The sequence below is a fragment of the Delphinapterus leucas genome, chromosome 5 (genome assembly GCF_059928025.1).
Source record: "Delphinapterus leucas isolate spDelLeu-1000000601 "Yukka" chromosome 5, BTC_Dleu_Yukka2, whole genome shotgun sequence".
NCBI classification, from domain to species: domain Eukaryota; kingdom Metazoa; phylum Chordata; class Mammalia; order Artiodactyla; family Monodontidae; genus Delphinapterus; species Delphinapterus leucas.
The window spans coordinates 71,122,606-71,138,640 of record NC_143133.1 but is presented as its reverse complement, the minus strand read 5'-3'; the positions used below and the strand labels follow the sequence as shown (position 1 = coordinate 71,138,640).

Here is a 16,035-nt window from a genome sequence, read left to right as displayed (position 1 = left end):
ACAGTACTAGGCAGAATTCCTTCTTGACAGCTCTCAGCCTAGCTCCTAGGTAAGCCCAGTAGCACTTCACTGTTATGTTTCTTCCCTGTTTGGGTTAATCTGCCCAGTTCTCTGTTTTCCTTGGGTAAATGTTCTTGTTTTCATCTCCCTCGCCCTAGAAGCTGTGATCTGAAAAGGGCTGTAATGTGGGTAACCCACATTTTTTAGAACAATAAACACCTTTATTATATGAGCTAAGATAGGAGGGAAGAGGATTTATTTGCCTTTCTGGGCCTTGATTTTCCTCAGATAGAACTCCAGCTCCTTTCCCTCTAGCACATAGTGATCTGCTCAGCCACACTGGCCTGCTCTTGAAGTGATGCATGCAAGAAGCTTGTCCTGCTGGAACTGCTCCTATAGAAGACTGCTGATTTTGGCATTCTTTTTCTTTTTTTCTTCATTCATTCATTTATTTTTGCCTGCGTTGGGTCTTCGTTGCTGCCTGAGGGCTTTCTCTAGTTGCAGCGAGCAGGGGCTACTCTTCGCTGCAGTGCACAGGCTTCTCATTGAGGTGGCTTCTCTCGTTGTGGAGCATGGGCTGTAGGCAAGCGGGCTCCAGTAGTTGTGGCATGGGGGCTCAGTAGTTGTGGCTTGTGGGCTCTAGAGTGCAGGCTCAGTAGTTGCGGTGCACAGGCTTAGTTCCTCTGCTGCATGTGGGATCTTCCCAGACCAAGGCTTGAACCAGTGCCCCCTCCACTGGCAAGCGGATTCTTAACCACTGTACCACCAGGCAAGTCCTGACATTCTTTTTCCTTTCATCATATTTCTTTCTGTTTTTAAAAAAATTTATTTATAGCAGTGTATTTTATGTTGAAAGTTTTTTTAAATTAATTAATTACTTTTTGGTTGCTTTGGGTCTTTGTTGCTGTGCGTGGGCTTTCTCTAGTTGCGGCGAGTGGGGGCTACTCTTTGTCGTGGTGCGCGGGCTTCTCAGTGCGGTGTCTTCTCTTGTTGTGGAGCATGGGCTCTAGGGCGCGTGGGCTTCAGTAGTTGTGGCACATGGGCTCAGTAGTTGTCGCTTGCAGGCTCTAGAGCACAGGCTCAGTTGTTGTGGTGCATGGGCTTAGTTGCTCTGTGGCATGTGGGATCTTCCTGGACCAGGGCTTGAACCCGTGTCCCCTGCACTGGCAGGTGGATTCTTAACCACTGCGCCACCAGGGAAGCCCCCTTTTATCATATTTCTTCTGAATATTCTTTGATCGTTTTTTGTTTAAAATCTCTTCCTCCTCAGGAGTCAGCTTGGCCCCCTTCTTGTGGCCCAGGGGCAGTGCACAGTGGGACTTGTACCACTACCGGTACCGTGTGCTGTCAGTGAGCATGATGCAGTTCTTCACCAGGGTCTTGGTACGGACCAGTTTGTTGTTGGATGCATTGTAGACAACATCAATGATCCTTGTCTTGCGTGTACAACACTCCGAGCCCCAGGAGAAGTTCCCCACGTCTAGCCTCAAAGCCGGGTAATTCTTGTTGCCCCTCCTTGCACATGGACTGTGTGTATGCGGCGGGGTCCAATCTTGGTGTTGGCAGCAGGGCGTTCCAGCTCATACCTCCACTTCCTGTGGTAGGGCTTTCTCTTGTCCCCGGTCTTGCGGCTCTTGTGCCAATTGTCCCGAGAGATGCCTACGTGTGGAAGCAGGGGGCAGGAGCCTCAGCCAGGGAGCCCAGGGCTGGGCCCTGCCAGCCCAGTGCCCAGAGTCAACAGGTATTAAAAGAAAATGTTAAAAGTGTAAGACTTGTAAGACTCTAAGTGGATTAGAAAAACCATGGGGGCCATTCTGCGGTAGCCCCAGAGATATTTATTTTAGTTGTTCATAGTTCTGTTTTTAAAATAAATACTGGGTAGGCTACTGATTGATGTAGTAGCTATGATTCCTAGTTTCTTTGTAGCAATTCAGTGACATTCATCCTTTATTAAAACTCTCAGTTAATCACAGAGTCAGACATCAATCTTTTCCTGGTTCTCTGGACCCCAGCTCCTTCGATAGGACGGCAATAAGCTTTTACTGAAAATTTTCCTATTAAGTACAGTTTATTGTACTTTTCAAAGTATGCTAAGAAATTCTGTTCTAGATGATGAGAAATTCAGTCAAGCTGCTTCTTCCAAGTCTCATGTAAAACTTGTGTTTCCGTTTCTGCTGTGGGCCATTCTTTGGTTTGTCCTCCTTGCTCTTTCTCAACTAGCTTATGTTTCTGCATCTTCTAGTGAACCAATAAAAGATCTTACTGACGATTTATATTGTTTGCTCTTCTTATAATAACACAGAACAAAGGAAACTGCGCTCTTGCTTTCTGGTCAGGGAACTAAATGACACAGGGGTTAGACCACCTGACGTTCTGCTGGAGCCTCCACATGGTTTTGAGATGGAATCCAGGGAAGAACAGGACTGGAGTTTAATCAGAAAAAAGGCCTTTTGGGGCTTCCCTGGTGGCGCAGTGGTTGGGAGTCCGCCTGCCGATGCAGGGGACACGGGTTCGTGTTCCGGTCCACATGCCGCGGAGCGGCTGGGCCCGTGAGCCATGGCTGCTGAGCGTGTGCCTCCGGAGCCTGTGCTCCACCACAACAGTGAGAGGCCCGCATACCGCAAAAAAAAAAATAAAAAAAAAAGAAAGAAAAAAGGCCTGTTAAATAATGGTGAGAAAACAAGGAATGGAGAGATTTTTATATGTTTAGATATTTGAATACAAAAATTTCGAGTAGCGTGTAAATCTGCAACTATTGTTAGCTAAGAAATCAGGACATTTTTATAATTGGACTTTGGTATTACCAATTTTGTTGGTTTCTTGTCTGTAACACTCCTCTGTTATGAAAACTGACAGTAGTTTATAAGGTTGAGGAATAGGGAGACTAGTTGTGTCAGGGATCCCCAAGGCTACCCCCAGGTTCAGTAATTCACTAGGAGGACTCAGGGGACTGAGCGGTGAGTTTAACTCACTGCTATGATTTATTTCAGTGAAAGAAGAAAACGGCAAAATCAGCAAGGGAAAAGGTGCCTGGGGCAAGTCTGGAGGAAACCAGTCACAAGCTCGCAAGAGTCCTTTCTCAGCAGAGCCACAAAGGGGGTATATAATTCCTCCATTACCGGATTGTGACAATTGTGAAATGTTTTCTAACTGGGAACCTCGTTAGAGACTCAGTGGCCAAGGTTTTCATTGGAGGCTGGTCACATAGGCACCCTCTGTCTAAGCATGTACGAAAATTCCAGACTCCAGAAGGAAAGCAGGGGTTCAGCACAAGCCAGGTGGTTTGTACAAACAGGTTAGGCCCAGTGAGCCATTCTTATCAGTGCTGGGAATGGGAGAGCCCTCCCCTCTCAAAATGCGAGTTCCCAGAACCCAGCCAAGGACCAACCTTGTAGGCAGCATCATAGGCCTGTCATGTTAACTCTTTCGTGCACATTAGTAGTAATTATGATACAAATTATTGAGTACCCAATACAGGCCAGGCACTGTGCTAAATAAGTACATGCATTATTTTCTTTATTCCTCAAAACAATACTGTATGAAGTCTTATTAGTACCCCCATTTCAAAAATGAGTGATACGAGGCTCAGAAAGTTTAAAAACTTACACAAGGTCAAATACTAATGAGTTGCAGGGCTGTTTCTTCAGAGCCTGTCTTTGAAACAACCTTGATACTCTGGGGAAACTTAGGAAAAAAATCTATTAAATCTCTCTATAATACAGATGAAGTTTTATTTTAAAACTTTTGAGGATATTTTTATTACTTTCAGCTATGATTTTTTAAAAAAATTTCTTTGTGGTAGAAGAAAATTAACGTCAGACAAAACGGGGATTTTTGTCTGATTCTGCCACTATCTAATTGGACTTTAGAAAACAGTGTTCTTCAATTGTTTTTATAGTTTAGAAATTGCTTTCATATAAATATATTGTCTCTTTATACCCTTAACTCCCTTGCCATCACTGTTTCAACCCAGCACACATCCGATCTATTTCCAAGTCCTGTGAATTCTCCTTCCCTTCATTACAACCTTATTGCAGCTCCCAACTCCATTCTCTTGGTGCCCTAGTTGATTTTACTGCCCTAGTTGATTTTACTTTTGGATCTTCATCTTTCAACTATAAAACCATAAAAGGGATTTTTAAAACTTGTAGATTTGCATCTGCTCTACGATCAAGTTAAAACTCCTTAGCTTGGAATACAAGGTACTTGATGGCCTTTTTCCTTGTCTTCCCTCTCTCCTTCCTCCATCCCCAGCTGTCTTCTACCTGCAGTTACTCTTTCACATTGTGCCTTTGTTACTATTGTTCAATCAACTTGAAGTGATATATTCCTTTACCTGCCTACCAGGATCTGTCTATCTATCCATATCTATTTTATCCATCAGAAATGTGTTGAGTGCCCTAGTAATCACTTACTCATCTTTTCTGACTCAGCTCAATCCCCACCTTCTCTGAAGCCTTTCCTGTATCCCTCCCACCAGTGGTGGAATCCCCAGCCCACCTCAGCCCTTTGTGCCCTGTTCATATTTTTATCATGACATCTTGGTTGCTTGACTCTATCTACATATCTGTGTCCCCCGTTGGACTTTAAGCTCTTTGAGGGCAGGGTTCATAGCTTTTCTATCTTCGTATTTCTGAGAGTTTAGTGCAGAGTTGAGTGCTCAATACACGTTGGATGGCTGGATGGGTCCAAAGGAGACATGGGGAGACCTCAACCCTTAGAAGCAGGCAGGGCAGATTTATCCTATGCAAACATCATGAACAACCAGAAAGGTTGTCATGCTGCTAATAAGTAGAAGGGTCAGGATTTGAGCCTTGGTATTCTGACTCTAAGTTCAGTGCTCTTCCTATAATGCCTCCCTTATTGTTTTATTCCAGTTGTACTGAAATCAAACATTCTATGTGATGAGTTGTTTGAAAATTTAACCTTTTACCCAGGTTAACTGTCGGGATAGTGGAGGTAGTTATAAGATGATGGCACGAGTCTCTTGAATATCCTGGGCAACCTCTCATATTTCTATAAGGCCTTCTGGGTCATATAGAGTTGTTTTCTTTACCACCCCTGGAACCTGGAGACTCTAGTGATATAGGCATAAGAGCTTACTAAGGTTCTGAAATGATCAGATATTTCTCCCTTAGTTGTATCCCTAGACTAGGTGGACTCCCAGTGGGGAGCATAGGTTTACAAGACCTTTCTAATTGCTACCTGAAGATTTATATCTTCTGGCACTTTCTAGGATTCTGGGGGGCGAGTGTGGGGTGGACAAAATAGTTTCTTTTACTATAGGACAATTGGAAGTGTTTACATCAGACTTTAGAGGTTATCAATTTACTAGCTTGTAAAAAGTGGGACAGCTCTAGATGCTCTGTAGACGGTACAGTGGCTAGTGTACTAGGGCTCTGAAAATTCTGAACTCTATTATCCCATGAAAACTCATTTTCTTTTTGGCAGTTGAGTTTCCTTGTTTCCGAAATAAGGTTGTATCAACTTCCTGTTTTGTGTCTCAGTTTCCTCTCTGGTGTCTCTTCCCCACTGTTGATTCATATCTGTTTTCTTATTTTACTGACCTGGATCTGACCTTCCTCATCACTTAAAAGAGCCAAGATGCAGGTCTGAAGTCCTAGGGTCTGATTTACCTTCTTAATTTGACAAATTATCCATTTTCATTTAATAATGTTCACTGTTTTTTTCCTCTAGGAAGCAGAAGCCTATTTAAGATAGAAAAGGGGGAGAATACCATTTGTTCCATCCACACTCCAAAAATATTTTTGTAACTTTTAATTTTGCTATAGTTTCAGACTCACAGAAAAGTTGCAAGAATAGTACAAGGAACTCTCAAGTAACCTTTACTCAGATTCACAAATTACCTATGGTTGCCCCATTTGCTCTGTCATTCTCTTGGTCTCTTCCTTGGTCTCTTCATATGCATGTTTTCCGAACCATTGGAAAGTAAGCTGTACACAGTCCCCTTTTGCTGTTAAATAATTCATTGTGTATTGTCTAAAAATAAGGACATTCTCTTTTAGAACCACAGTACAATGATCAAAATCAAGACATGTAACGCTGATACAGTAGTATTAAGTGGTCCAGAGTCCATAGTCAAATTTCATTCATCATTCCACTGATGTCTTCATAGCTGTTTCTCAACCTCCCCTCCTTGCCCAAATCCAGGATCTAATCCCTGATCATACATTGCATTTAGTAGGTCAAGACATAAAGTTTGTAAATGTCCATGGTGCAAGGAAGAGAAATGCATGGAGGAAATACTGTCCTTTGTCGTTTGTTGTAAAATGCCAACTACATCATGAATACTCAGTGATTGTATATCAGAGTCTGCAAACATGAAATTGGATTTAAAAATCATTAGAGTTGTTCTCCTACTCTCATTCTCATGGTCATCATTAGGGGCTGAAGATCACCTTCCTGCGAAATAAGTTATTTTAGCCTGGTCCACTGAGATGAATATTAATCACTTTCTCTCTCCCCAACCTCAACTTTAACTTTTTCTTCTTCTGTGTTAAATAATTATGAGTCATGTAAAGCATTTTTTGGAGAACAGTACAGTATGAGTAATTTCTAGTAAATGAAGAGGGAATTTAATCAAAGGTTTGGTCCTCATGCTACTTAAAAGTAGAAATAATAAAAGGATTCTAGATCTCAAAAAATACTCTTGGATCTGGCTGTGATAGTTGTGGTTTATTCAGTGATGATTTGTATCATGATGAGAGAGACAAAGGCCTTAAGAAAAATCAGCATTTCTGTTCATACATGGTATTACCTAGTTTATTTTATTCAGAAGACTTAGCTCTCGGCAATTTTTAGTGTTACCAAAAAGTCAAATTTCCATCAGAGTTTTATATAGCTATTTTAGGACTGAATATATTCAAAAAGCTGTGCTGTAGGCACTGAAGGCAATTATGAAAAGAACAATTCCTAGAATGTTTGGGAAATGGCAGTATAGCTGAAATAAACAGCATTTCCTCCCCACCCCCTTTTCCCACCTGCCTATCTTGAAGGAAACTTGTCTTAATCAGAAGTACGTGTCACTTGTTGAATTTTAAAAAAAAGAACTGTATCTGACATCATGATTTTCGTAAGCTGAGTTTTGTTTTTCTCTGCGTCGTGAACTGCTGGGCTGGGGATTCTTAGAAATCTTTGAAGCTAGTTCTGTAATTAGTAGCTTCTATTAAGTGTTTGTTGATGAGGATAGGTATGATAGCACTTACCCTGAGGAACAGTTAAAAAAGAGACCAAATTATATGAGTAGAGGGAGCATTGGTGGTAAAAGTGCAGACTATATAGATTTTTGGTGAGGAGTGGGGTTGGGGAGGGATTGGGGAACGTCTCCATTTGGCTATGGGTTGGAGTATGAGCAGTGTTGGGCAGAAGGAGCCCATTCATGCAGTGGGAACATCATGTGCAAAGGCCCTGGGGTGGAAGAGGGCTTGGTGTGTCTGTGAAACTGTTCTGTTCTAGACCTACATAGATTTATATGCTGATAATTACCCATTCATGGGGATGATTATTCGTTAGTAATGAAGAAGTCGTACAATTTTAGAGCTGGAAGGAACTTTAAAGAGTAACCTTCAAGTCTTCCACTTGTGGAAACTGAAGATAAGGAAATGATTTGCTCCAGGTCACCCAGTAAGCTGGTTGTTAAGCCTGGATCAAAACTCAGATCAGCCTCTCTGATTGCACTGCCTTTGTTTGGAAAAGATGAGTTTGGGTTGCCCAGGTAGGTGAGGGCACTTACACAGCTTAAATAATATGGTTGTTCACAGAATGGACTCCATCTAGTGACTATTCAGACCCCTTTGCTTAAAATACTTGTCACTTTTTTGCCTTTGAAGCTTTGCTCTTGCTGTGCTTAACAGTTGTCCTTCTGTTCATCCAATTCCCATCTCAAGTCCTCTTTTTTTCTTTAAATTTGAAAAAATTTTATTTTTTTAAAAAATTGAAGTATAGATTTATAATGTTGTGTTAGTTTCTGGTGTATAGCAGAGTGATTCAGTCGTGTGTGTTTGTGTGTATATATGTATCCTTTTTCAAATTCTTTTTCATTATAGGTTATTATAAGATATTGAATACACTTCCCTGTGCTATACAGTAGGACCTTGTTGTTTATCTATTTTATGTAAAGTAGTGTGTATCTGTTAATCCCAAGCTGTTTCTGTTTTGTAAGTAAGTTCATTTGTATCATTCTTTTAGATTCCATATAGAGGTGATATCATATGGTGCTTGTTTTTCTCTGTCTGACTTACTCTTAAGTGAGAGACCTTGTTCACCTTCCCATCCCCCAGTTGTAAATGCCAGCCCCTTCAGAATTACTGTTAAATTTATATGTATTATTATTGTTATTGCCTCTTTAAAGTCACCAACTACATAATAATCTCCTTGAAGGCAGAGGTTGTTGCCTCCTAATTTCAACATATCACACAATATCTTGTACCCATTGCCTGCTCAAAAAAGTTTTTGTTGGTAAAAATTACAACAGTGATGATCAGTTAGTATTTCAAGTAAGCAAAAAGATCTTTAGCGACATTGTAATAGTTATTTCCCATGCAATTTTGTTCCATTTTAGTTGTTGAGAAGATGCCTTATTTAAAGTTAGAATCAAAACTGTGTTTTTATTTAGTATTTATTAGTATTAAGCTCTCCCCCAAACTAAAATGTGGACATTATTGTAAACAGCCGGAGTATGAACTGTCAGAAGAAATCACATGACCATTTGAGAAAGTGAAACTACATTTTGAGTTGTTTCTAAATCCATTTAGAACATGGTTTAGCCACTGGTCAGGTACATGTAGAGAATCACCTATAGAAGGGCACTTAGAAACACCTGGGTTATTCAGTAATTCCATGACTCTCTTAAGAGAACTCTTGATGTTATTAGCCTTTGGGTTTTGTGAATATACTGTACTTCTGAGATAAATATTATCTCATGATGGCTTGATGATTGCTACTTCAGATAATTAAAAACATTGTTATAGTCTTCTTACCAAAGCTCTTCATTTACCTTTTTTATTTTTAATCTTAGTCAACTGCCTATAATATTTGCATGATACCACATTGGTAAACACCTGAATTGAAAAATTGCACAAAGTATGTGCAATATAGTTGTTAAATAAAATTAAATGAGTAAGTAAGAGACTTAAATGAAATCTCTAGTGATTTTTAATAGACTGCGAGAAAGGAGTTCCCCCCCTGCCCCCGCCCGCATCATCTTAGTTGTATGTGAAGACTTTTGGAAAAGTTCTGTCTTTATTCCAAGTAATCACATAGGTATAGCTGTTCCTTAATTTTATTTGCCACTGCAAAAAGTAACATGGATAGGTGCAATTCCCTGCTCATGAGATTGTAACATGTGAATTGTTCTCCTTTTAGGGGAATATATATATGTAAAATATATTTATTTCATGTATATATATTTCCTGGCAAAAGAGAGTCTGTGCACTTATCTGTTTCATGGGACTCAGCTCATTTGTTTTCATTCATTCATCATTTGTACAGAAAAGATTTAGTGAGTATGTACAGTATGGTAGGGATGGAGGAATTAAAAGATGAATGATTCTGGTTTTGTTAAGCTTACAGTCTGATTAAGTTATACTTCTGCCTTTCTGGATTCAAAATGGCAAACTTTCCTATACTGCATCCAGTCTGTTTTGAAGGGGGCCTCTTGAGACCTGGAGTTAACCTTGTGTGCCACTGTTGTTTGCACTCACCCATGCTTTTCTGGATTACCTGGGAGTCTTAACTTTCCTTGCCCTTGTGTTTCCTTCTGTTCTTAGACTTTACATAGCATAGAGTTCACAAAAGTACAGGGGTTTTGCACACATACTTGCAATGCTCTGTTCTCCATAGCATCTCCATAAAGTGTATCTGTAGATAACCAACACATTTGCCCACCATCTACTTCACAGGTGAAGACACTGGGAAACAAACAACCAAGTCAGGTACCTTCTCTGAAGTGACATCCCATTTAACTAGCTGAACCAAGATGTCTTATCTTTCTGGCTAGCGTGCTGTTAAACCACACTGTTCTAGTTTAAGGAAGGGGGACTGCCTTAAACAGTGTGTTCACTGACCACCTCTATATATACGTTTCCTTCCTCCTTCCATTCTTTAGCTTTATATATAAGACCTTAGAAAGGGTGTTCTTTTAGCACTTGTTGATTTGTGTTTGTTTTTTCCTCACTGCATCCCTGTGAGGTGGTGGGAATTCTATGCATTTCAGTAAATTAGAGTTTTACAGAAAAGAGACTCATGGAAAGAACATATTACTGTGAATGCTTAGATGAAAGAAACTGAAAGGGTTAAACTGAAGTTGTAACTCTTAAAAACTTTAAAATGGGTTTGGTTAAATAGTTCATTTCATAAGTACTTTAAATGATTCTTTGCAGAGAAACCTCACAGGTAACTTAATTAAAGATGAATTTATTCACATTCATAGTCTATCCCAACAAGTAGAGAACAGTGTCACAGTTGAAGAGAACCCCTAAAATCTACTGCAGTAATTAGTTCAACACTTTTTAAAATAGTAAATAAGTAAGTTAAACACTTACTAAAATAGTAAAGTAAGGTGATTTTTAGGTTAACTCATTTCTGACTAGGATTGATTACAGTACAATATCAAAAAAAGGGTAGAGACTTGAATTTTCTTGGAAAAAGATGCTGAAGATCAAATATGTAATTCAGAACTTACTTTTTTAATTTTTTTTTTAAATTTTATTTATTTATTTATCTATTTTTTGGCTGCATTGGGTCTTCGTTGCTCCATGCGGGCTTTCTCTAGTTGTGGCTAGTGGGAGCTACTCTTTATTGCGGTGTGCGGGCTTCTCATTGCGGTGGCTTCTCTTGTTGTGGAGCACGGGGTCTAGGCCCGCATACTTCAGTAGTTGTGGCTTGTGGGCTCTAGAGCACAGGCTCAGTAGTTGTGGCGCACGGGCTTAGTTGCTCCGCGGCATGTGGGATCTTCCTGGACCAGGGCTCTAACCTGTGTCCCCTGCATTGGCAGGTGGATTCTTAACAAGCCCCAGAAGCCCCAGAACTTGTTTTTAAACAGGGTCATTCTTTTATTTTCAGACGCCACACTTAATCACTTTCTAAGGATAGGTGTTATGTCCAAAATATGTGTAGGAAACAAGACCAATTTCCATTGGATGAGATAATATGTTTCTTGAGGTTCTAGAGTGAGCTTACCAGCAGTTTTCTATTCCTTCTTCATTATAGGGAACTTCTGTTGTGGTCTGAGGTCCATCTCTGAGTTAATCGGATTCCTGTGAGTTAGAGAGTAGACTGTGGACTTTGGAGCCAGATCATCTGGGTTCAAATCCTAAATTTGTTACTTATTAGCTGTGTGACCTTGGTCAAATTACTTAATCTCTCTGTGCCTTATTTTCCTCATCTTTAAACTGGGGCAAATAACAGTACTTCCCTCACAGGTTTTTGTCTGGAGTAAATGGATCCCTATATATGAAGTAGTTAGGACAGTTTCTGGCATATAGTAAGTGCCATTGTAAGTATCAGTGGTTATTATTATAAGTAGCTTCCATTGTCACCCACTTTTGTCTTTTTTGTATAACGTGTTTCAGAGTTTCTGCTCTTGCATCTGGCTTTTCCCAGATATAGACATTTTTTGCAATAAGCATAACCATTTCATTCTCCTAGTAAGTCACTAATCACAGGTGATTCATTCTTTAAATTGATCTTTGCTGCTTGTGCTCCAGTTACATTGTGGAGCTCTGGTTACTGGTGGAAATGCATACCTTGGGGTAGGGCTAGTTCTCATTCTTGGCACCTCTGAGCCTGTGTTGGTGGAACTCTCATCGGGTCTGCTCTGGATGTTTCTCTCTGGTTGTTTGTCCGTGGGCACATGACAGGGTGCTGATTGCGATAAATGTGTGCTGTTCAGTTTTACATTTCGTAACATCAGAGTTGGATCTACTGGTAAGCATTAGAGCCTTTCAATTCCGTAGCCCTTTCTAATGCCCCTGGAAGGGCCCTAGCGCTTTCACATTCATAATTTTGCACTGAAAAAAAGAGAGTCTTCTCCCCAAAGTGTGTAAGCCTCAGGCCACTCAAAACCTGGATCTGTCTCTGCAGAGCATGTGAGACTCTATTTGTTCTAGTGTCTGATAATATCTACAAATTCTGCCAGTGAAATACCTCCAGGCATCTTCACTGTAAAACATCTAAAATATAAGCATATTTATAGTTTATGTTCTTAAAAGCTTTTTTTCTAGAACAAAGTAGTGTATCTACTTTAATCTGTCAAATTTATTTTCCTTTAATAAAAGTTTCAGCATTGTTGTTATTTTTTATTTATTAATTTAATTAATTATTTTATTTGATTTTATTTTTTGGCTGTGTTGGGTCTTCATTGCTTCACGCGAGCTTTCTCCCATTGCTGCGAGTGGGGGCTACTCTTCACTGTGGTGCACAGGCTTCTCATTTGCGGTGCCTTTTCTGTTGCAGAGCAGGGGCTCTAGGTGCGCGGGCTACACTAGTTGCAGCATGTGGGCTTCAGTAGTTCGGCGCACGGGCTTAGTTGCTCTGTCATGTGGGATCTTCCCGGACCAGGGATCAAACCTGTGTTCCCTGCATTGGCAGGCGGAATCCTAACCACTGGGCCACCAGGGAAGTCCTCAGTGTTGTTTTTAAAACTCCAGTACTTTTCTTGTTAAATGTATTCCTGAGTATATATGGTTGTAGTTACTCTTGTGAACAGGTGAATTTTCATGATATGTTGTAATTAGATATAGTTGATATATAATCAAGCTCTAGATTTTTATAAATCTATTTTGTAACCAACCAGTATACTATGCTATTTCTAAGTATTATGTATTTTCTAAGTATTACAATTTTCTATTACCAACTTTGCTATAAAAGGGTTGTTTTCTATTAAATTTAACCCAAATTATGAGAATAAAATAATTTTTAAAATATAAAGAAAAATAAAAGCATTTTAAATTCTAAATGGGACTACCCGAAAGGCCATGCGGAGGCCTGGGGGAGGGCGTTCCAGCAGGGGAATCCAGGAATGTAAGACCCCAAGGGAGACAGGAGCAGCAAAGAGGCTGAGGGGCTGAAGTGGAGTGGGATGGGGCGTAGGGAGGATGTGGCTGGAGACCTGGGCAAGATCCTGCATGGATCATTGCGGACCATGGAAAAGACTTTGGATTTTTTTTTTCTAATTTTTATTAAAACAATTAAAAAAATGTGATACGAAGATTTTGGAGGGTTGGGAGTGGGGAGTGACAAAGTTTGGTTCTTACATTCATGCACGTTAAGATGCTGGGGCACAGTAGAACATGAATTGGCCGTTAGAAGGTGTGAGGTTTAAGTTCTGGCTCTGCTAGCCAGTGTAATTTTTTTTTTTTAGCATCTTTATTGGAGTATAATTGCTTTACAATGGTGTGTTAGTTTCTGCTGTATAACAAAGTGAATCAGTTATACATATACATATATCCCCATATCTCCTCCCTCTTGCATCTCCCTCCCACCCTCCCTATCCCACCCCTCTAGGTGGTCACAAAGTACTGAGCTGATCTCCCTGTACTATGCGGCTGCTTCCTACTAGCTATCTATTTTACATTTGGTAGTGTATATATGTCCGTGCCACTCTCTCACTTCGTCCCAGCCTACCCTTCCCCCTCCCTGTGTCCTCAAGTCCATTCTCTACATCTGCATCTTTATTCCTGTCCTGCCCCTAGGTTCTTCTTAAACATTTTTTTCTTTTAAGATTCCATATATATGTGTTAGCATACGGTATTTGCTTTTCTCTTTCTGACTTACTTCACTCTGTATGACAGACTCTAGGTCCATCCATCTCACTACAAGTAACTCAATTTCGTTTCTTTTTATGGCTGAGTAATATTCCATTGTATATGTGTGCCACATCTTTACCCATTCATCTGTTGATGGACACTTAGGTTCCTTCTATGTCCAGGCTACTGTAAATAGTGCTGTGATGAACATTGTGGTACATGACTCTTTTTGAATTATGGTTTCCTCAGGGTATATGCCCAGTACTGGTATTGCTGGGTCATATGGTAGTTCTATTTGTAGTTTTTTAAGGAACCTCCATACTGTTCTCCATAGTGGCTGTATCAATTTACATTCCCACCAACAGTGCAGGAGGGTTCCCTTTTCTCCACACCCTCTCCAGCATTTATTGTTTGTAGATTTTTTGATGATGGCCATCTGACCGGTGTGAGGTGATACCTCATTGTGGTTTTGATTTGCATTTCTCTAATGATTAGTGATGTTGAGCATCCTTTCATGTGTTTGTTGTAAATCTGTGTATCTTCTTTGGAGAAATGTCTAGTTAGGTCTTCTGCCCATTTTTGGATTGGGTTGTTTGTTTTTTTTGATACTGAGCTGCATGAGCTGTTTGTGTATTTTGGAGATTAATCCTTGTCAGTTATTTCACTTGCAAATATTTTCTCCCATTCTGAGGGTTGTCTTTTTGTCTTCTTTATGGTTTCCTTTGTTGTGCAAAAGCTTTTAAGTTTCATTAGGTCCCATTTGTTTATTTTTGTTTTTATTTCCATTTCTCTAGGAGGTGGGTCAAAAAGGATCTTGCTGTGATTTATGTCATAGAATGTTCTGCCTATGTTTCCCTCTAAGAGTTTTATAGTGTCTGGCCTTCCATTTAGGTCTTTAATCCATTTTGAGCTTATTTTTGTGTATGGTGTTAGGGGGTGTTCTAATTTCATTCTTTTACATGTAGCTGTCCAGTTTTCCCAGCACCACTTATTGAAGAGACTGTCTTTTCTCCACTGTATATTCTTGCCTCCTTTATCAAAAATAAGGTGACTATATGTGCATGGCTGACCATATCTCCAGGCTTTCTATCATGTTCCATTGATCTATATTTCTGTTTTTGTGCCACTACCATACTGTCTTCATCACTGTAGCTTTGTAGTATAGTCTGAAGTCCAAGAACCTGATTCCTCCAGCTCCATTTTTCTTTCTCAAGATTGCTTTGGCTATTCAGGGTCTTTTGTGTTTCCATACAAATTGAAATTTTTTGTTCTAGTTCTGTGAAAAATGCCATTGGTAGTTTGATAAGGATTGCATTGAATCTGTAGATTGCTTTGAGTAGTATAGTCATTTTCACAATGTTGATTCTTCCAATCCAAGAACATGGTATATCTCTCCATCTGTTGGTATCATCTTTAATTTCTTTCATCAGTGTCTTACAGTTTTCTGCATACAGGTCTTTTGTCTCCTTAGGTAGGTTTATTCCTAGGTATTTTCTTCTTTTTGTTGCAGTGGTGCATGGGAGTGTTTCCTTAATTTCTCTTTCAAATTTTTCATCATTAGTGTATAGCAATGCAATAGGAATGCAAGAGATTTCTGTGCATTAATTTTGTATCCTGCTACTTTACCAAGTTCATTGATTAGCTCTATTAGTTTTCTGGTAGCATCTTTAGGATTCTCTATGTATAGTATCATGTCATCTGCCAACAGTGACAGCTTTAACTTCTTCTTTTCCGATTTGGTTTCCTTTTATTTCTTTTTCTTCTCTGATTGCTGTGGCTAAAACTTCCAAAACTATGTTGAATAATAGTGGTGAGAATGGGCAACCTTGTCTTGTTCCTGATCTTAGTGGAAATAATTTCAGTTTTTCACCATTGAGAATGATGTTGGCTGTGGGTTTGTCATATATGGCCTTTGCTATGTTTAGGTAAGTTCCCTCTATGCCTACTTTCGGGAGGGTTTTTTTTTTTATAAATGAGTGTTGAATTTTGTCAAAAGCTTTTTCTGCATCTATTGAGATGATCATATGGTTTTTTTCCTTCAATTTGTTTATATGGTGTATCACACTGACAGATTTGCATGTATTGAAGAATCCTTGCATTCCTGGGATAAACCCTACTTGATCATGGTGTATGATCCTTTTAATGTGCTGTTGGATTCTGTTTGCTAGTTTTTTGTTTTTTTTTTCCTGCGGTACGCGGGCCTCTCACTGTTGTGGACTCTCCCGTTGCGGAGCACAGACTCTGGAAGCGCAGGCTCAGTGGCCATGGC

The 16,035-nt window shown here is 39.8% G+C and overlaps 1 protein-coding gene and 1 pseudogene across 5 annotated transcripts in view; one reads left to right on the top strand and one right to left on the bottom strand.

The window, feature by feature from the left end:
• TEC (tec protein tyrosine kinase) overlaps positions 1 to 16,035 on the top strand; it is a 149,427-nt gene that overhangs the window by 56,586 nt on the left and 76,806 nt on the right. The window lies entirely within an intron of this gene.
• Positions 574 to 9,726, bottom strand: LOC111171579 (small ribosomal subunit protein eS8-like; annotated as a pseudogene).